The sequence below is a fragment of the Nicotiana tabacum genome, chromosome 23, assembly GCF_000715075.1.
Source record: "Nicotiana tabacum cultivar K326 chromosome 23, ASM71507v2, whole genome shotgun sequence".
NCBI classification, from domain to species: Eukaryota; Viridiplantae; Streptophyta; class Magnoliopsida; order Solanales; family Solanaceae; genus Nicotiana; species Nicotiana tabacum.
Window position 1 is genome coordinate 1,126,113 of NC_134102.1, and position 22,565 is coordinate 1,148,677.

A 22,565-nucleotide genomic window follows, 5' to 3' on the forward strand; every position below is an offset into this window, starting at 1 on the left:
ATCGAAAGTTATGGGTTTAGTAGAACTCATAGCCAAACGGTTGCATGTGCCCCAAATTGAACTCATAGTACCTTTAATATTATGAATTTGAAATGTAATACTCCATTTGCTAAAATTTTGTAACCTTTATAATACAACTATATTTCATGTTAAAAATACTATTCAATTAAACCCATAGCTCAAAAGCTACATCCAGATACAACTAGTTATATCAAGGAAAATTATCACTTTTAGCCCGTGTTAGAAATTATTTATATTTGGTAGGCGAAAAAATATATAAAATTTATATAATTTTTATATATAACATACAAAAAATATATATATATATATACACTTTTTCGGTTATTATTTTGAGAGCGGTTATACAATGTCATTTTATCTAATATGTATCAAACAGAGAACGAGGGAGCTATGTGCAACATACAGTGACTTTAGGGGAGGCTTTCATAATTAAAGGACCTCAAGTTTTGTTTGCCTTTTATAGAAACCTTAAAAAAGGAAAATAAAAAATATGTTATGTTAAAAAAGGAAATTTCACTCATTTTTTCCACTTCAGCTCTGAACACACACAAAATCTTAACTCTCTCGATCTCATAGTGTAGTCTTTCCTTAAGCTCTTTTCTTGATCACTTACCATTATAAGTCACTTTACAAATCCAAGATTTTAGTGTATATGTAACATTTTATTTAAATTTCTTAAACATGGGATCTTGGATAAACATGAGGGCATTTGATTGGAATACAGGGCAAACAATTATGATAGCCCTTTTGGTAATGGTAGGATCTTTTTACACTGGTACACTTTTTGGGCAAAACCCATCTCTATATTTGCCTCAACAAGAGCAACAACAGCTTCAACAGCAACAACAATTATCTGTTGCTTCTAATTTTAGTTCCTCAGAATCTACCTCTGGTTAGTACTTCTTTCTTTTTTATCTCTCTTTATTACTCCCTCCGTTCCAATTTATGCATTATTTGATTGGTTACGGAATTTAAGAAAGAAAGAAATGCTTTTTGAAAATTATGATATGTGCCTAAAAATTATGTAAAATAGAAATTTTAAAGCTAAATTGTTTCTAAATATAAAAAGGTATTTTGTTTTTGGATAGACTAAAAAAGAAAGTGTAGTAACATTTAAAGTTTGAAACTTTGAGTGTTAATGAGGAAGATGCTGAGAATATTGATTTATAGTGGAAGCAAGTCTTGTTATTTGTTAGATTGGTATCAGCTTCACATTTTCTCACCGGGTGCCAGAAATGGAAAGAGGGAAGCTTTGTTGTGCCAAGTTATTGTATTTCTTTCTTGATAGCTAATAACAGGAAGAGGAAATCATTTAGAGTTGCTTAGAAAATGGGGTTTTTTTTTTTTTTTTTTGGGGGGGGGGGGGGTTGTAAGTGGAAATGGATAAGCTTTTGTGAAGAAGTTGTTAAATTTTCATTGTGGGTGGGTAAATTGGATCGAGAGATGATAATTAAGAGTTGTTTTACTTTTTTACTAGAGCAATATGACATCCTCAATGCAGAAGGAACAAATCTTTATCATTGTTCTTTACTGTCTTTAGGCACTTAATCATGGTTGTTTTGATTTAGTTGGTACTAGATAGAACTAAAGGTGATGTGCTCTGATCAAATTTAGGTAAATGTTATGTCGCGCTTATAAAACAGAGGTACAGCACTACTACTTCCCTGTATGGTAAAGACAGTGAGGTGGATTGTGAATGGCTTGGCATCTTTAATTGCTAATTGGTTTGGTTGACATTGGGTCTGAGTATATGCTGACTGAGTTTGGCCTGAGAATTTATCATCAGAAACTTTGATTTTATAAGGTATAAGACGATGGTTGGATCACCTTGCTTTAGAGTTTATGCAGATTAAAGTACCTAGTGTTTGATGGTGAAGCAACAGCTTTCTCTTAGGTCTTCTAATCCGTTCACTGTGTGGTTGAGGCTGATAACTATTTTGTATAGCATAGCATCTTTGATTAAAAGCTTTACATAACATTTTTGATAGAGAACAAACATGAAGTCTCTTCAAGAGTCACTCGTGAACATCATTATGACACTTAGCTTTTGGGATAAGTCATGCGCTATTTGTTACACCCTTGCACAAGAGATATCTTAAACTGACTAGGAGTGCCGAAAATATAGAGAGTGCACTGACTATACAATGACTTATTTTCTTGGGTTTCAGAAAATTTTAATTCTGATTCATATTATGTATGCAGGTGCTTTGAAGTTTAAAAACAAGGTGTCTCTTTCGTATCGGGTGATACCATTGAAAATCCCTGAAACGGGGGTAAATGTTTGTCCTTTGAAATTTAATGAGTATATCCCATGTCATGACATGTCTTATGTTAAAGAGCTAATGCCAAAACTAGATCTTTCAAGGAAAGAAGAGCTGGAGAGGCATTGTCCTTCGGTTGACAGGCGCTTGTTCTGTTTGGTGCCACCTCCAACTGATTATAAGATACCAATAAGGTGGCCGATTAGTAGGGACTATGTGTGGCGGAGCAATGTGAACCATACTCGTCTTGCAGAGGTAAAAGGTGGACAAAATTGGGTGCACGAGAAGGATCAACTTTGGTGGTTTCCGGGTGGTGGAACTCATTTCAAGCATGGGGCTCCACAGTATATTGAGAGGTATGTATGGTCTCTTTTCTTTTTCACGCCCCCACCTGTCATTCTTGAACTTGCAGATTTTTGAGAATTAACTTTTTTCCTGTGAAGGGCATATGAAAAAAATCGATAAGGAATTAGAGAAGTCTTGTGCCACTCCACCCATTGCCCATTGTCTTAAGGTTTTAGGACCTAATGCTCAGATAGTCTCATAAAGAACATATAAGGTGATATTTCTCTGACCAGCTGCGATGAACTTTGATTGATCAATGAAAGTCTCGTGACTTATTGATCTACTGGTCTTATGGTTCATGATCTTGTAGGACAGTCCCGACTTGGATGATTCTGTTAATGTTTGATGATCTGAAACACTTCTGATACATAACATTTACTAAAGCTCTTGAATAAAAAGCATGCCTATCCTGATATAACTATCAGTAAATCTCTTTTGGTATTACATTGGAATCATCCTAGAAAATTCATAATTCGATATGAACAGGCAAAATATCCTTTTTCACAAGAAACGCTAGGTATATAAGCTGCTAAAATATCTGATAAAAATGTTGGTGATATTATGTTAGTTAATAATGATATATTCTGGAAAGTGAAAAACTTTACTGATATTCTCATTATATTCATCTATTTCTTCTTAGGTTTGAGCTAGTGTCAATCTTGTGTCGACCTATGTTTTATGTATCTCATCAATTTAGTTATTTCTTCGGCGCAGGTTAGGAAATATGACAACTAATGAGGGAGGTGACTTACGTTCTGCAGGGGTATTTCAAGTGCTTGATGTTGGTTGCGGGGTTGCCAGTTTTTCTGCCTATCTTCTTCCTTAAGTATAGAAACAATGTCCTTTGCTCCCAAAGATGGTCATGAGAATCAAATTCAGTTTGCTTTGGAACGGGGAATTGGTGCTATGATATCTGCTTTAGGAACAAAGCAGCTGCCTTATCCTAGCAACTCTTTTGAGATGGTGCATTGTTCTAGATGTCGAGTTGATTGGCATGAAAACGGTGAGTATTGCCTTCATTTCTGCATGATGTCGTTCTTGACAACTAAACAGCCTACATTAGAGTTATTAGATAGCCTGCGTGTCATGTACACATGGTCAATTTTGATTTAAGTAAGAAGGTCCTTATTTTCATATGTTTTTGTGGGTGTCGGTGCAGATGGTATTCTACTCAAAGAAGTGAACCGACTATTAAGATCAGATGGATACTTTGTTTATTCGGCTCCACCAGCTTATAGAAAGGATAAGGGTTTTCTACAGATATGGGACAAATTAGTAAATCTGACTTCAGGAATGTGCTGGAAGCTCATTGCACGGGAAGTTCAAACAGCAATATGGATTAAGCAAGAAGATAATTCATGTCTCCAGCATAACGCAGAGGAGAAACTCGTAAACATATGTGATTCTCAGGATGATTTTAAACCATCATGGAAAACACCTCTGAGGAACTGTATTACCCTAAGTGACACATCATCTAATACAAAGAAACTACCGCCTCGGCCACAACGTCTTTCAGAGTTTTCACAAAGTCTTAGTCAGCTAGGTTTGTGAATTCCATTCCCTGGTGCAGTTATATTGATTATCTGTTGGCCCAGTTGTTTAGTTTTGGCGACAATCTTAAAAATGGATGAAAATATAATACAATATAAAGTTTTATATTCTATCAAATAAGTCTTTTAAAAAATCTTCATATTAATAATAATGAGCAAGTAAGACTCCCTTTCTTTATAATGTAATATAACTATATAAGTGGCAGTAGTTACGATTTTAGCAACACCTTTATTCTCAGACCTTTGACTGTTTCCTCTAAGGTCAATGGTACCATAAATTTTAGTACAAAAGGGTAACTATATAACTATGTGTATTTTTTGCAAGTAAAAGTTAGATGCTGTAATCAGCAAACTTTTATTAGCTTCTTTTCATTTTCTTCAAAATGTTAGTGTCAGTAAATTCTCGAAGTGAACTGAAAGCTTTCTTTATATTGAGCTTTCATCCTTGAGAAACTATCATTAGTCACTACATGTTATCATCTATTCACTGCAGGTATTGATCGTGAAAAATTCTTGTCGGATACAATTTATTGGCAAGATCAAGTTCGCCATTACTGGAGACTGATGAATGTAGAGGAGAAAGAAATACGTAATGTAATGGACATGAGTGCTTCCCTTGGTGGATTTGCAGTCGCTCTCAGTACATGGCCTGTTTGGGTGATGAATGTCGTTCCTGTAACGATGAACAACACCCTTTCTGCCGTTTATGACAGGGGTCTTATAGGCACTTTTCATGACTGGTATGGTGTTATTTAATAGCTTATACTTTATACAGTTCTAATCTAGTTAAAGGGCGCAATAATGATGCAATACTGGGATTCTTAGGTGTGAGCCATTCTCCACATACCCACGCTCTTATGATTTATTGCATGCCAATAATCTTCTCTCTCACTACAAAGGCCGTGAAGAAGGTTGTTTGGTCGAGGATATCATGCTGGAAATGGATCGTATTATACGACCTCAGGTAAGCATATCGCATTCAGACTTTTGATGCTTGTGAGGTTACAAAATGTCAATCAACTCATAAGCTGAACACCTGATATTTCATGGAACCACACTCTTATTGCCTGTGTGTTCAAACTTGATATTTCACAAGACGTCCATTCCTTGTATAGAAGACTTCTGCCAAAAGATTAATGTATTCTTAAAAAGTAGTTGCATTTAAAGGTATCTTCACCTTAACATCAGTTCACAAAAATGCTGAGTGCATTAAACAGGCATCAGACTGTGAGCAAAGAATTGGAAGTGAAATAGAAGCAAAACTCAATTCTCCATAGGAAAACAGGAATATAGGGGATAATCATAAAGCAAGATAATTATTAGTTTCATGCTGCCTTAGTGAAGGGGAACCTTGGAGCAACGGTCAAGTTGTCTCCGTGTGACGTATAGGTCACGGGTTCGAGCCGTGGAATCAGCCACTGATGCTTATATCAGGGTAGGCAGCCTACATCACACCCCTTGGGGTGCGGCCCTTCCCCGGACCCTGCGGAAACGTGGGATGCTTGTGCACCGGGCTGCTCTTTATGCTGCCGGTGAAAGGGAGTCCATCTTTCAGAATATACACTAACGAATGCGAAGTTTCTGATTCTCATTGTTCCATAAACCTTAACATAATCTAAAACTATCCTATGTCAGAAGTTTCAACTATGATCAAACTCAATTTTGTCGTCAACTGATATGCAGGGATTTATCATTATCAGAGATGAAGAAGCCATCATATCGCGTATACAAGTTCTTGCACCAAAATTTCTTTGGGACGTCCAATTACATTATCTAGAAGACGATCAGAGAAAATTGGGACCAGTCTTATTTTGCCAGAAAAGGTTTTGGGCCATCGTGTAATGCAGTTTTTGCATTATATTTGTCACTGAAAGGTGATTTCTAAGTATCCATGTTAATTTCTTCAACTTAATTACTGGATAGTAGTGAATCAAATCTGTATATCTCATCAAATGCAGTTAACTTTTCCACCCAGTCTGCCATGCCAGGATGTACAACAACAACCCAGTAAAATCTGACAAAATGGGGTCTGGAGAGGTTAGTGTGTACGCAAACCTTACCCCTACTCTGGTGGGGTAAAGAGGTTGTTTTCGATAGACTGATGCCAGGATGTAGTCTTTCTTTTTTTCCTGCTTTGATCTCTTTTTGAGTTACTATTTTGTTTTGAGTAACAAAGTTGTAAAATTTATATGAGAGAACAACTACTTCAATGTTGTAATATAGAGGACAGTGAATTCTTTATCCCCATAAAGAATTAGAAATGCAAAATATTAGTTCATTGTAATTACATTTATTTCCATATGGTTTTCATGACCTCGTCTTTGCAATATTATTAGCGTAAAATCAGCAAAACAAATCTTAATTTCTTTATGCATAAGTTTTAGTCGATAGAGTTACCCGCGCTAGTGGAGAGCTAGTAGGTATTTACTAGAACAGTCGAGGTACGCACAAGCTGGTTAGGACTTCTTCGGTATACAAAAGTCTTTGTCATTACCATTGCTTTTCAGTTTTTGCAGGTCTTTTCAGATTGAACTATCACCCTCACAAAACAGTGCTATATTACTACATAGAGTTGAAACCTCTTCATTTGATACATATTGAGTGTTACTTTTTTTATTTGTGGGTAAGGACTTCTTTACTCTCTTTTCAACTGTAATTTTCATTTAGTGGGACCAGCTGAATAACAACCCTAGGCTATCTGGAGAAAAGTTTAGCTAAATTATGTCCAAGAAATAAAAGAACCAACTATTAGAAGAAAAAAAAGAAACAGAAGTATATATCTGTAGTATTTGTTTTTGAAAATTCACAAGAAAAGAAAAACAGTGAAAGACAATGCCAAAAGATGAAATGTCGCCACCCTTAAAGTTAGAGGCCGCGCCAATGGAATTTTATATGATATTAAATTTTTTTCTAATTCGTTTTGAAAATTAAATATATTTTTATATTTGAAACCCCTGTTGATTCTAATATTCTTACATACCCGTTATGATACTCTCTTATGAAAATAACAAATACTCTTTCTATTTTAATTTATTTCAACCTTTTCGGAGTACAAGAGTCAAATGACTAATTTTCGGTGTGAATTCGGACATAAACATTTTATATATGTTTTTTGAAATAAAGTTTATATTTAAAATGTACATAGATATTACTATAAGTTTATTTTTTTTTGGAACCCCAGGAAAATCCACAGTCGTTACATTCTCTGCCACAGCCTCTGCACTTCGGGTGAGCACTATGTACGCACTGGATAAATCCTCCACTGTATAGTAGCCTGCAAACCACACAAGGGATGTAAACCTCACTATTACTATAAGTTACAATAGTGAACAATTCAAAATATTTAAAAATTATTTATAAAAAATATAATTAAAGAAAACCTTGTTTTGACTCCCTAAATAGCAGTAATACATTTCATTCTTTTTAAAACGGCATGAGTAATAGGTTTATTCTTTTTCAAACGATTTAAAATCACAATATTCAAACTTATATGGGAAAAGTTCATCTTAAAATTCTTTATACACGTTCTAATATCTTATCTGATGTGAAATAAACTGTTGTTAGTACTAGAAAATATTTACTTCTACGGTTAATGACATGTTGTAAATATCATATTCATATAAGCGAGAGAAGCAACATTAAATGAAGTAGTTTAATTTGACATGACAAGACAACCCCACGCTTGTCGGGCATTGCTATTATTACTCTCCAATTTCCCACTCCTATCTGCCGTTATGTCTTTTTTGCCAGTTCAGCTGTGTTTCTGCAACAAAACCAAACCTGTGGTTTCTTTGGATTCTTTCGCTTGCCTTTTGGCTAATCCCAAATGCTTATATTTATACTCTCCGTTGTCGTGCATAATTTATGATGATATTCATATTAATTTATACATATTTTTAATAAATTTAAAAAAATACTTTAAAATGAGTAATTAATACTGTAGGTATAACATGAAAAAAGAAATTGTCTTCTCTTGATACACAAAAAGTAATAAGTAAAAGTAAAAATTTATTTTTAGAATATTGGATAAATAAAAGTGAAAGGAAAGAGTAGTTTCTTTAATTTACGCTAAGAATTGACAACTCTACTCACGTGCATGCATGAAAAACTTAGTAGCTGTAATTGCTCTAGTAGCTTTTGTAATACTACGTACATCATACGTATTATAGTGGCGCAGACTGAATATGAGTTTAATAGGTTAAATTTACTACTTTATGCTCAAACCGGGGGAAATTTAGGGGGGCGAAATGAGGCTCGAATCCCTTGAAAAATTATATTTTATATATAAACCAAAATCTATTTAGTGTTTTATATATTATATTTTGAATCTTTTTGATACAGCCCAAAAGTTAGCGGGGTTAAGGAGGGTCAAAAACTTTGAGGTTGTTGGTTCTATTACCCATGCCTCCTCCCCTTGTTCAAACTCTTTATATGTAAGTGTTGAAAATAGAAAGAATCTAACTTATATACACCAATAGCATACATTTTTTTTATATTAATTAGATTATCTTATCTTGATATATTTATTCTATTTTTAAGACTACAAGTATCATTGTTTTAATAGAGAGTTACCTTTAGATATCTTTGGTAATCAGCCACTTCTGATGTGTCGGTCCAACTAGACTTTATTTTTTTAACAGCCAGAAAATATTAATTTAAAAAAAAATAACCGCTTGCATAGTTGAAATAATATCGTGCTTCCTGTGATCGTAATAGAAAAATCTGAGTTTGTTCTTATTTTGTGAATCAATAAACAAAGATTAACATGATATAAATTGCAATTCAATTATTCAATATGGTAATTAAAATTGCAACTACAACAATATTTGTATTAATACATCTTGAATTGAAAAATTATATACCGTGCTATCGCTAGGCTACCACCTCCACCTTAATTTAGAGATTTGAAACGGACAACGTAAACAAGCTTAATTTTACCGGACAGAACTAAAATTGCTAAATATAATTGCATTCATTTCATGGAAAAGAGCAAAGACATATATTAGTTGACCAGTCAAACAGACATTTAATTAAAGTCTCTAACCAGCATACTATAGCCCGAATAAATAGAGACTAGCCATTCAAGATAATCAAAGTAGCTAGGGAACAAATAAATAAATGTAGTGCAACTGCAACTGCAGTTAGGTACAATTTATTTAAAGCAGGTAAGACCTGAGAAAGGAAAGATAGATCAATGAGAAAGCAAAAGGAGAGGCAAAAAGAATGAGAGGAGGAGAAAGACTGATCATAGAAAGAGACCCTTTACATCAGATTGAATCACTTCTTTACCTTCAATCAAGAGCCAAAAAGTTTCTACTAGTAAATAACTACTCCTCTTTCATAAATTTTTTAAAACTAATGGAAATATCTTTCATATACTACGAGATTTATGTAGCTATATATTTATAAGCATGTCACAATAATCAGGCGCATAGCCAGGATTTGAACCTTGTGGGTTCGAGATTTTAGTTTATTTATGTTACTGGGCTCTAAATTAAAAATTTATACATATTCAATGAAATTTTTAAGGCAAATACATGATTTAGACCAAAGTTACTAGGTTTGGCTGAATCATATGCTAACTCCGTCACTGACAATAATAAGCTTTAATATAATACATAAAGTATAGATTAAGAATAATTATATGTTTATTTAGTACAATTTTTACTGCAATACAGTTTGTATATATATAATCCTCAAGATTTTGTTTTACAGGGCTGTCTGGCTGATGTTGTAACTGCCACCACATTCTTGACCAAAAAGAAACATTGATCTAATTAAAACAATTAGTTAGTTGCAAACAAAAACTTTCCAGTTCAAAAGACAGAGAATCTAAAAAATAACGTTTAGAATCACTAGAAATTTTGGATAAAAATATAGACATGATATTTGACTCAAATATCAGAAAAGTATAAAGGGGAAGAAAAAGAGGAGAAAACTTACCTCAATGACCTGCAACTGAAAATTACCGTAACTAATATAATCTCATGAATATGATACTAGAGTAGGCTCGAGTGTTATTTGTAGTCACTTCCATCTAAATCAGCCTCAATGTCCAAAGCTCAAGATCAAAATTTTTAATGCTTTATTTTTTTTATTTATATAAACTTAAATTTATATTGAGAGTTACAATTTTATTTAAAAATAGCTTAATAATCGATACAATAAAATTAGGTTCAGTCAATTTTTTAAGCTTCCGTTTGGCCATATATTTTGGCTACTTGTTTTTCAAAAAAAAACAAAAAAAAATACTATTTGTTCATAGAACAACAACAACAATCCAGTATAATCCCACTAGTGGATTTTAGGGAGGGTAGTATGTACGCAAACTTTACCCCTACCCTGGGGTAGAGAGGCTGTTTCCGATAGACCCTCGGCTCCCTCCTCCAAGGACTCCCCACCTTACTCTTGGGTGACTCGAACTCACAACCTTTTAGTTGGAAGTGGAGGGTGCTCACCACTAGAGCAACTCACTCATGTTCATAGAACATGATCAAGTTTTCCCAAAAACTGGTTTAGGATAGTTTTTGGGTGAAATTTTTTCTCACTCACAAAATTTTAAATTTATTTTAAATAAAATGCATGTCAAAAATACAACTACAACTTCCAGATGTTATCTTTAAACATTTCAATTATATTTATGTCCAAACTGTAATTAAGAATCATTCAAACTCCTAATGTTAGTATTAGTAGTAAAAGGGAAGTGATATTAGAACAAGAAGTTAGGCAGACAAGTGTAAGTGCAGTACTGCCATTAATAACACATGAAAGTCAGTGCCACTGCTCCTCTTGGCATAAGCCACAACTGCAATAAATGGAAGAGAGGAAGAAAAGAAAAAACTGTAATGAACTGAAAATTCTGAAACCTCAGTATAGTTAGTAAAAGTACATCTTTGTGCAGACTGATGGAAAGAAACATCATGGGTTTTGCCACGTGTCAGATAACTGTGTAGTTTGAGAGACCTGCCATGTTGAGTGAGAAGGAAAGGTCATTCATTAACTCACAAGGAAAGTGTCGTATCCCTCTCACATGTATTTATTTGTCTTGTCACATCAAACTAGCTAGCAAGCAAGAAATGAGAAAAAGACCAGTAATACAAGTTATTGTTAGGGTAATTTGTAATCCGGCAACTCCATCCGTTTCAATTTAGACGAGCTAGTTTAATTCGGCAGAGAGTTTAAGAAAAAAAAAACTAAAACTTGTGATCTTGAAAACTTAAGGTGGAAAAACTTTGTGGGACCATAAAATTTATGTGGTTATAAAAGCTTCTCATTAAGGGTAAAATCGATAAATTAAAGAGTTTAAAGTTAAACTATTTTCAAATTTAGAAATATGTCTTTTGTTTTGAAACAAACTAAAAATAAAAGTACATTATCTAATTTGAAACAAAGGGAGTATATTTTTGTATAACATTGATGTTCAGTATTAGTATTAGTTTACCTTCACTAATAGAAGTATTGTGTACTCTATCCACCATGACCTTTGTATTTTTGCCTTCATTGAAATTTTAACCTAGGATCTTATAATTCTCAGTTCATAACCAATTTAGACATGAGATCTTATAATACTCTACTCATAACCAGTAGACGAAAAACTTACAGCTTGTTTGGATGGTTGTTACCTATTGTATTGTATCGTATTGTTTCTTTAAATACGATATTTATTTTGATTGTTACTTAAATTTTATTGTATCGTATCGTTAAATCCGTCGTTATATAATGATGAAATGTACCACTTTATGTTACGACCGATTTGGTATGGTCGTGTCGTTACCTTGTCTTATTATCTCAATCTCACCCTTTATTATTATTAAATAATTTTATTTTATTATTTACTCTACTTTTTTATATAGTAATTTTACCATGTATCATAATTTTTCTTTATAATACTGCAAGTTTATTCTTCATATTGTTGGTGTATGATATCATGAAACGATAGCAAACGACACAATCTATCAAAATATTGTATTTATCAAACGATACAGTACAATACAATACAGTACGATACGATACATTATGAAACGATACGTAACAACCACACTTTTATTATGTATATTCATGGGATTAACTTTTTTGGATTTTTTTTTTGTGTAGTTACTTACCCACAAGAGTGGGTTGCTCTAGTGGTAAGCACCCTCCACTTCCAACCAAGAGGTTGTGAGTTCGAGTCACCCCAAGAGCAAGGTGGGGAGTTTTTGGAGGGAGGGAGCCGAAGGTCTATCGGAAACAGTCTCTCTATCCCTAGAGTAGGGGTAAGGTCTGCGTACACACTACCCTCCCAGACCCCACTAGTGGGATTATACTGGGTTATTGTTGTTGTTGTTGTACTTGTTCTCTCCAAACCACATTGTTATTGAACTTACCCGCAAGCCACTTTTATTATGTAAATAACCAAAGCCACAATTGACACATAAACCGGTAGAAATAGAGTTAAAGGGAGAGCTCTGGCTTTAGACTTAGGTATATATATACCTAGTATTGGGTTAATTTTTGATGCATTTATTACTGCTATTTTTTTTGGTTTCTTGTTCCATGTCCGGTATCTGCATTGGGGCTCCATCAAATCCGAATTCGCGCCAAAAGACCCCACATTGAGGTAAAACGGTCCCTAACAAATGTGACTCCATATTCAATGCTCGAACATAAGATATTTGGTTAAAAATAAATGTGTACTTACCACTCCATCACAACCGTTGTTGGTGAAATTATTACCGCTATCAATTTTTTTTGATCCATTTATTTAAAAAGCAATGTTAAAATTGACTTTGGTAAGCATTTACCTAATTCCTGCACTCAAGGCATTTGTCCAGTTTTTGAGTTAACAATGTGAACTCCACTAGATCTTCTTCCAAATTAATGCTTTATCATGTGGATTGCATATGTTATGTCTGTACCAAATCACATGCTTTAGTCAACAGTGTAATCTAACTTAGATTTTCTTCGACTAAAGTTAAATGCATTTTTGTTGATGCTTCAACTGAGTGTCTAGAAAGTAAAAATTGACTAAATAAAAAAGTAGTAGTAGGCATTTCTCTTTAGTACGTACTAATCATTCTTCATCTTGAGGTCCAATACTCTCTCTTCAAAACAAAAATAAAAAATAAAATAGTAAATACTATCAAAGGCGGAGCTACAATAGAAGTTACGGATTTTGTTGAACCAGTATCTTTGGTTCTAATTCCATATTCGTATTAGTAAAATCACTTAATATGTATAATAATCTATTCCAAAAACTACACAAAAAATTATAGTTCAAAATTCATAAATTTAAAATCCTAAATTTGCATCGCACTACGATAGGCTTCATCATTGAATATTCCTAGTGATTTTTGGGAGAAACCAAATCTTAGACTTACAACGTGCTTCTAAAGATGTCCAGTGGTTATTTAGGTCTTGTATTTGTCAAGTTTTATGGCTAGCTGTCGGTATACCGCAATTCTTCTCTTTTCTCTGAGTTTGGGATTAGCAATGGGAGCAAACTCACATGGAATTTGGAATTTGATCTACGGTGAGGAATGAGGATTCATATAGTCGATCCTAACTTGTTTGAGAATATGGCATAATTATTGTTGTTAATGTCAGAATGATTTCATGTCATGAAGTATGCATAGTTCAATAACATTGGTTTGTAAACTTAATACTTACTTAAGTTATTTTCCCAATGTTAACACACTGATCAATTAAGCACTAAAAAGCTATTAAAACCTATCTGAAAATCACTATTTCTCATTGCTGAACTTCTGCCAAAAAAATCTAAGCCATAACATCATATAGAAAGAATTAAGCTTTACTTGTGAATGTAACAGACAGACATATGCATACTCTATAAAAAAGATTCTGCGTATATTTGCTAATTCATTCTTCTTCTTCTTTTTTTTTCCTAAGACAGTTTCTGGCACTTAAAGGTGTCTTCTTGACATGGCAATGAAACCTAACTAGAGCACTGGACTTCACCTAGTCGATGTGAGTTCTTCGGCCAAATTGCTTGTACTATTGTCTCATATCCAAATTGCTTGATGTGGAACAACTTTTAAAAAAAAATATTTTCTTGAAGTGGGTTGAGAATCATAAAGTTTTAAATTTAAATTTTTCAGCAGAAACAAAAATATTACGTAATTGATTTCTTCTCATTGTCTACTTCTTGGTGAACGGAATTACATGATAATATATCGGTAGGAGATAACAAGTATCTCGTGAAATTAGCTAATTGAACTGCACTGACCCGAACAACACGATTACTTAAAAAGATATTTTCTTGAAAACCAAATATCTAAATCTAGTGTGTGTGAGAGAAGGGGTGCGGGCCATTATCTTAATGGCACACAAAATGATGATAGAGTTGGCCAGAACAGGAGGAAGTCAAAGGGGAGGGGAAAACAAGAAAGTGAATTTTGCAATGAGGGGCCTATGTTTTCACATATATGGATTATGTCCCCCAAAAGCAAGCAGGATCAACTAGGGACCTAAAAAGCTTTTTACACCAAACCCTAAATAATCATAATCACATTTTCCATACAACAATATATAGAGGACAAATAATTACTAACAATTTATCTAAACAACTAAACCATATTTAGTATATTAACTTTATACTATGTTTACTTAAATAGGTTCCCCAATCATCACATAACTGTTGCTTCAATTGCCCCCAATTTATTTACTTCATCCGCTCACTTTTACTTGTCACATTTTGTTTTTCGAGAGTCAATTTGACTAATTTTTAAAGCTAAATAGCGTTAGATTTTCTTAATGTTTTAAAATTAAAAACTAGATATTCGAAAACTATACGAAAAGTATTACAATTTATAATTTTTCTCATATCAATACAGTGAAAAAATATATGTTAAAATATTGGTTAAATTTTATATAATTTGACTCTCGAAAAGCGAAATATGACAAGTAAAAATGAAAAGTGGGAGTACTAAACTTTTTTCTCTCAAGCCACTTTTCTCTATGTTTCTACGACAAACAATATACTCAAGAGAAAAGAAAAAACTTGTAAGAGAAATTTACTCACTCTTACTATTCCTTTTGTCCCATTTTAGTTGTAATGTTTTCCTTTTGCATACCCTTAATAAGAAGTTATAAATAAGTACTTTTTAACTAATTTACCATTATATATCTTCAATAAGTGTGCACTCAATTAATATTGTTTACTTTCTAGAATAATCAATATTAAGAGCAAAATAAATGTTTTTTTAATTAATTCTATCTTTATTTTTTAAAATGATGAATATTTTGGGACAAGTATCAATGGACGGAGGGAGTAATCATTAATGATATTTTCCCTATTTGGAAAGACTTTAAAAACAACCCCTCTCTTTTTTACCTTTTCAACTATGATTTGAAATCGTAATCATGAATTTATAGTGACACCATCAAAATTATACAACTGACATCCTTAAAGATTTTTTTAAAAAAAATTTGGAGGAGTCATTTGATTGGAGAAGGGGGATTTTTAAAATAACAGATTAAGGTGTACCATTAATATAATAATAGATGAAAGTGTACCATCGATTTAACAAAGAACAACTAGTCTTTCTTTAATACAATATAAAAATATTTTCATGTTTTTTTTTTTTCTTCAACTTTTTCCCTATTAGGAAATGTTGATGGGGGCAAAGATGAAAGCAACAAATCCAAAAAGATAATCAAATCTCTCTGTATACTTTCATGTAATTACTTGCCATAACTAATTTATTAAGCAATTCCTGTCCCCCACTTTATCTCTCCACTTGGTTTACAACTTGCCATATATAATTAATTTATTTTTTATTAATCTCAGTGATTTATGTGATTACTTGAAAACGCATCCAACTTGTATATATTGGCATCTGAATCTGCATATGGATTTTCGGTTCATAAATGGAAAAACACAAAAGAAATAAAAAAAGAGAAGAAAAGAAGAATAAAACAAAAAAAGAGCAACAAGCATTCTTATTTAGGACTATTGGTGCGGACATCTCTTGGCAACAAAGAACATATCCACATGCTAATGTGTTAGTAGCAGATTAGGCATTAATTAAAGCGGAGATTTATATCACTTAATTCTGATTGATTGATAAAATTAAGAAAAAATTATATACACGACATGTTTTACATTATAATTATTTGGTGCAGACATCAGACAAAAGTAATTTTTTTTTCTTATATATATTCCTGTATAAGTAGCTTCAGGGGCGGAGCTACAGTAGTGGGTGCGGGTTGGGCGAACCCAATAACTTTTTTCGAAATTCTGTATTTGTATTGAAATATTTACTAAATCTATATAAATATACACTGCCGAACCCAGGAACAAAAGGGGTGTTCGTTCAACGGTAAGAGTTGTGGGTTTGTTGGAAAAGATGGGAATTCGATTCCCGCTGAAAACAGTATTTTATTTTAAAATTTAGAACTCACACACTTAAATCCCTAGCTCCGCCTCTGGGTAGCTTTAGAATAACAGGATTGGTAAATATTTGGGTGCATCTTTCTAACTTGATATATCAAGATTTTGATAATTCACATACATATATATGCTAGAAGAAGAGTTAATCTGGCCCTAATAGTTTGCTGTATTACTGGGTTCCAGCTATATCAATTTAATTCAATACTTAAACCTCAAAAATTCAAAATTATATAAAAAGATAAACAAAAATTAGTTTTCATCCTCTTTTTCAATCGGCCCTATCAGTTTTTATTCCTTTTTATTTGTTTATAATCAGGCTGCCCGGCCAGTTATTGTACACTTTAAGGGCTCGTTTGTTACGAGCGACAAGGAATAATTAATTTTGGGACTAAATTTAAGAAGAATTTATCTTATGTTTGGTTGGAAGAAAAATACGGTATAATTAATCTCGGAATTAATTATCTCGAGATTGTAATATTTTTTTATCCTCATGAAAAGGTGAAATAACTAATTTCGGGATAATTAATCCAGGGATAACATCTTTCCAACCAAACGACCCCTAAGTATTTCGCCAGGTACCTATTATTTCACTAATACAAATATCAGATAATTTTGTCCATCAATTAAAAAAAAATACTACTGAGATTTGGGCAAACTTGAATTAAACAATTCCACTCACATAAAACTTATCCTATTTATTTTCAAAACTTTGAAGACGTCAAATTCATTTAGTTATTCAAGTTTTTATTTTTGATGTTATGTTTTCTCTATAAAAATATATTTTCAATCATTGTCTTAATGTATCTTTTTTCTTCTACCACTACAATTGTACATACGTTAAAAAAAAAAAAGATCTTAAATCTTCTTTTTTGTAAGTCAAACAAAAAGTAAAGGCCACAGAATGATGAAGTAATGAAATACCATGAAAGGCAGTCGTATTTATAATAATTTTTTCAGAGACCTTTGCCAGAATATTATGTTAGAGAGTTCTTCTCATAGTAGTGGCTCTTTTGGTCAAACCCTATTTTTTAAGTATATTATAAGCTTTTGGTGTATAATTTATTCAAGCCAAGTCAAAACTGGCCGACCTTCGAATGTGCCTCCTCCAAATCTCTAAAGGTTGAGAGAGAACGAAGGGGGTGCGGTGGAATGGTTAGGATTCATCTACTTTTAATTAGAGATTTGAGTTCTAGCATTCAGAATTTATAAAATTTTGATAGGAAGTATTTTATCTTTCATAACATATTAATCTAATATAAATGTCGATTAATCGAATTAGTAAATTTCGAATGATGAATGATTGAATAGAAGGCTATTTTTCCAAATAATCAACCACTAGTTTTGGCCAAATCCAATTCCAACATTTGACCCTTTACTCTCCACAAGAAGTTGGGAGTAGTACTAACGATTATTATGATCTTTACCCACTTAATTTTTTCCTTCATATGGAATTCTCGACGTGTTCCAATAACGTTAGTAGTAGTAGTAATAGTAAGACCAATTGTATTCATTAGTCACCAACATCAAATCAAAGTGACTGAAAGACAGAGATGTATCAATAGAATTTTGTGGGGGTTCAAAGGTAAAAAATGACAAAATCTAATGTGTAATTTCCTTAAGAGGGTCCCTTTATTGGCATATTATAATGTAAATGTGTCAAACATTTTGGCTACATATATCCCATGCATAATTGAAATTTAAACCGTGGGAATAATAATTGTTGCTTTACCGCGATTAATGACAATATTGGACTTTTTATAAAGTTAATATGTCATTAAGCAGTGTGCTTAGTAGCTATATTTATATTTATTAATAAATAAATCTTTAAAATAATAAGTGTGAGTATGGGGCGAAGCTTTACCTTACAAATCCTAATAGAGTAGTGTTTAGCTATTCTTTTGATCTTTCAAAGTTTGAAATGCAACTTAATTGAAGGGGACCATGTCCCTTAAACTTAATTAAGATGCCCCTTAAGCACTTGCAATTGGTATCAAAAACCTCTTTTGTATAGTACAAGTTGAGATTAAAATGTTTGAATTAACCCTCTCTAAAAGCAAGTGGCATAATATTCAATTTTAATAAACATATATAACATGCTTGTTGCCTCCTCTCCCCTATACTATCATTGACCACTTTCCCTATTAGTATTTTAATAAACTTCAGTACCAATTATTCATTTGTGTAGAACCTTGCTATAGCCTTGCTTTGGCAAAATCTATTGATTCGTTAGTTTCAAGTTTCTTGCAATATGCTCCCATCATATTATTTTGTACTGGTAGTTTTACTGGTGTATGTCTGCTAGCCAATATTGTTTTTGAATTGAAAAATTACCATTGACAAAAGAAACAAGAAAATGTTAAAGAAAGCATAAAAAGCCTAATTTTTGGGGGAAAGCATGGTTTCAAAATAGACATGTAGAAAAGGACTTCTAGTAGGGATGGATCTACTGCAATAGTTACGGGTTCACTTTGTATTAAATTTTTTACTAGATATTAATAATATATATTAATTTAAAATTCAGTCTGTTGATTCTATTAATATTATTGTATATTAACTTGAAATGGTTAAAAAAATACATAAACTTAAAATCTTGAATCTACCCTTGAGTATAGATGCGACTAAACTTGTTCCAAATGATCAGTTACACTCCTAAATTTGTATGTGACACTTTTCCCTTCTATTATTGTTTAGAGTGAAACTTTTCTTAAGTAATGACATGACAGAAAATTTGTTATTAATTCATCTGAGAGACTGAGACGCGTGAAAAGTAGAAACTACTCGAAATACAAACATTTTGACAACTAGAAAGTACTATTTAAAACTTGACAATTCACTTTATATATTCGGCCTAGTTGTTAATTGTTAATAAAGCGAGTTGAATCATAAACGAATGCAAAACACAAGCTAATTTCTTTTTATTTATCTAAACATCGATCAATATTAGAAATTTTCCGTATTGTACTGGCAAAAAACAGTAAATACTTATGAAATTAATTGAAATGCGTATATATTGACCAACACTATAGTTACAACAAAATAGGTAAAGAATAATGGAAGAGATGGCCGTTTAAGGGCCTGTTTGGCCACAAATATTTCTTCACTGTTTTCGAAATAATTTGACTTTTTTCGGCATGAGTGTTTAGTCATAAAATTTTTAATTTTCATTTGAAAATGAATTTCGAAATTTTTTAAAAATTTTAAAAATTCCATAAAGCTGCTTTTTAAAATTTTCATTTCAGATCACTCACAAAATTCAAAAATATCCCAAAATTGTATTCATATCTAAATATAACTTTAATTTTCAAATATTATTTTTACTATTTTTTTTTTTTTTTTTGAGAATTTTACAATTCTTATGTCCAAACGCCCAGTACTTGTGCCTTGTTTTTCCGTAGGAAAATGATGACATACATGAAAGACGTGAGCATAGAATTAAATGGTGGGAAGGTAGTAGGGTTACGCAGAGAGAAATAAAATGACAACTCAAACGTCAAATCGTAGGATTTCAGATTATAAGACAATCAGTGATGTATTGTCATTCAGTGCAAGATTTCTTCTTTTGTTTCTACTCCATTTTTCTTCTTTTTTTTCCCTTGAGAGAGACCTAAACCTCCCCACTTAATTCCCCACATTGAGAGGAGAAAATAACAGCTCCTCTAATACAGACATTAATTATGACGAGGACGATTCTCTAACACAATTCATTAAACTGTTTTATTAAAGGCAATATCCAAATAAGCTCCGAACTTAGCTCACACCCCAAAAGCTAGTTCGAATGAAGAAAAAATATTCAAGTCTTATAAGGAGACCAGGGATCTCATCCCAATCCGACGTGGGATTCATTCCATTCATCGGGCAATGATGTGAACTTATTCGCATTTGTGACTCCAAACAAATTATCGCCTTTTAATTAATCTTATTTTAGAGATCGATTCCATAATTTATTTAATTGAATTTGTTAGTCAATATGTATTTCTGTAAAGGGCAAAACTGAAAATTAATTTTCTAAAGCAAATTTTTTTGTAAAAACTGGAAAAAAAAAATATTTTCATTTTTTTTTTCAGTTTTTAGTAAAAAAAATATTTTTAGTTTTTTTCCAGTTTTTACAAAAAAAAATATTATTTATCGGGTATGGATAATGGATCTTTTTAATTAATTAGAAGATATTTATAATTGACCAACAGGACGATGACATGTGTCCCGCCGTTTAAATGAGGGGTATATTTGAACCCAAAGTATGACTGCAGGGGTATAGATAACCCAATAGTATAACGAGGGGTATTCTTAGACCATTTTCGAAAGTAGAGGGGTATATTTGGCCCTTTGCCGTTCTGTAAATAATGAAACAATAAACTTTTTGGAAAAATAATTTCGGAATAAATCGAGCCCACTGAATGCACAATGTGTACTTAAGAAAATTATTCCCCTCAAGTACCCGAGGTGCTGGAATATTATCCTCCAAGGATAGAACGATTTAACTCACCGGAGTGTTGGTACCAAAAACTCTGATGTAACAGCGAACCACTCGAAGGCTGTAAAACACACTTAAGATTCTGTGCAGAAGAAGAAGAAGAGCAGAAAATTTCGTAAGGAAAGATTCTGGGATTCATAGCATATTTAAAGACTTTCTGGCATTGTTTCTGAAAAGGTTTGTAACCTTTTAGAAACAGACAATGGCTGTTGGAATGGGTGAGAACGAATATTTCTATTTGAAATATTGCGGAAAAATAGATTTAAAATAATCCGGAAAAAAAACGGGTCGCGGGTCGTTCCGGGTTGAATTTTCGTTAATTAATTAAATAATTGAAAGAAATGTTGTCCAAAATGATTAAGCAATCAATCTTTAACCAAAGCCGAAGCCGAAGCTGAGCGACGACAGCGCGAGTCTTACTTTCTTTCCAACCCATTTAACACCAAGAGAAGTGTTTTCTCATTATAAGTAGATTTATTTTTCTTTCCAACACCAATGAAAGACACTTTGCTCTTTCCAAAGCAAAAGGGAGCTTACTTTCCCTCCACTTTCTTCTCTCCATTTCCCATCCACCAATCTTTAATCCCAACAGAATTATCATCAAGTTATTTAACAAAACGAAATAGATTCAAATTTCCATTAAATAAAAACACACGGCGTGGATTGTAGCTCAAAATAAACGTAAGAACATGATTAAAAGTCTATAAATTCGAATCACCTATATAGAACTCTTTCCCTCCATTGTGCCCATATATCTGTTATGAATTTCAAGAGATCGGTAATTTTTAGACACAACATCCTTCCATACGATTTTAGATTTATCTTGTCCACTTATTACGTACTTTACTCCGTTTTATCGACATTCTTTCATTTTATCTTAATCATGTAATTGTGACTAAATCTAATTAAATCACAGTATACATTTTCCAAGGATCATCAACTTAAATTTTTTCCTTTCATCACCCGCTTCTCCAACAATATATATATGTGTGGGGGTTCTATTCGGGGGCGGAGCCACAATATACGTTACGGATTCGGTCGAATCCGATAATTTTGATCTAAACTTTATATTTGTCTTAAAAAATTTATTAAATATATATAAATTCTTAATTTAGAACTCAATATCTTAAAAGAATTAAAATTTTGAACCAACTAACTCCTGCCTCCGCCTCTGGTTCTATTAGGCAGGCGGATGAATGACCCCTAAAATTCCATAGAAAAAAAAGGAGAGGAAAAACCAACACAAAAAACTATAAAAAGATAAAATAAAATAAATAAAAAGGGAACATAGAAAAGAACCAAAAGAGAAGAAGAAAGAAGCAATATAGATTAGTTTATTGGGAACCCGTCATTTTTCTTTTCGATCTTCATTTCATGTTTTTCTTGAGTTTTTCTTTTTTATCTATATTCTCTCTTCTTTTCCCTTTTCTTTTTGTTTTTAAATACCTCAGCCGCCCAGTATAACCATCCATATTGCTTCACCCTCTCTCTCTCTTAATATCTAACCACACAACACAACAGAAAACACC

General features: G+C 32.6%; 1 pseudogene; it reads left to right on the forward strand.

The window, feature by feature from the left end:
• Positions 1–549: 549 nt before the first annotated feature.
• Positions 550–6,475, forward strand: LOC107831926 (putative methyltransferase PMT7; annotated as a pseudogene).
• Positions 6,476–22,565: the final 16,090 nt, after the last annotated feature.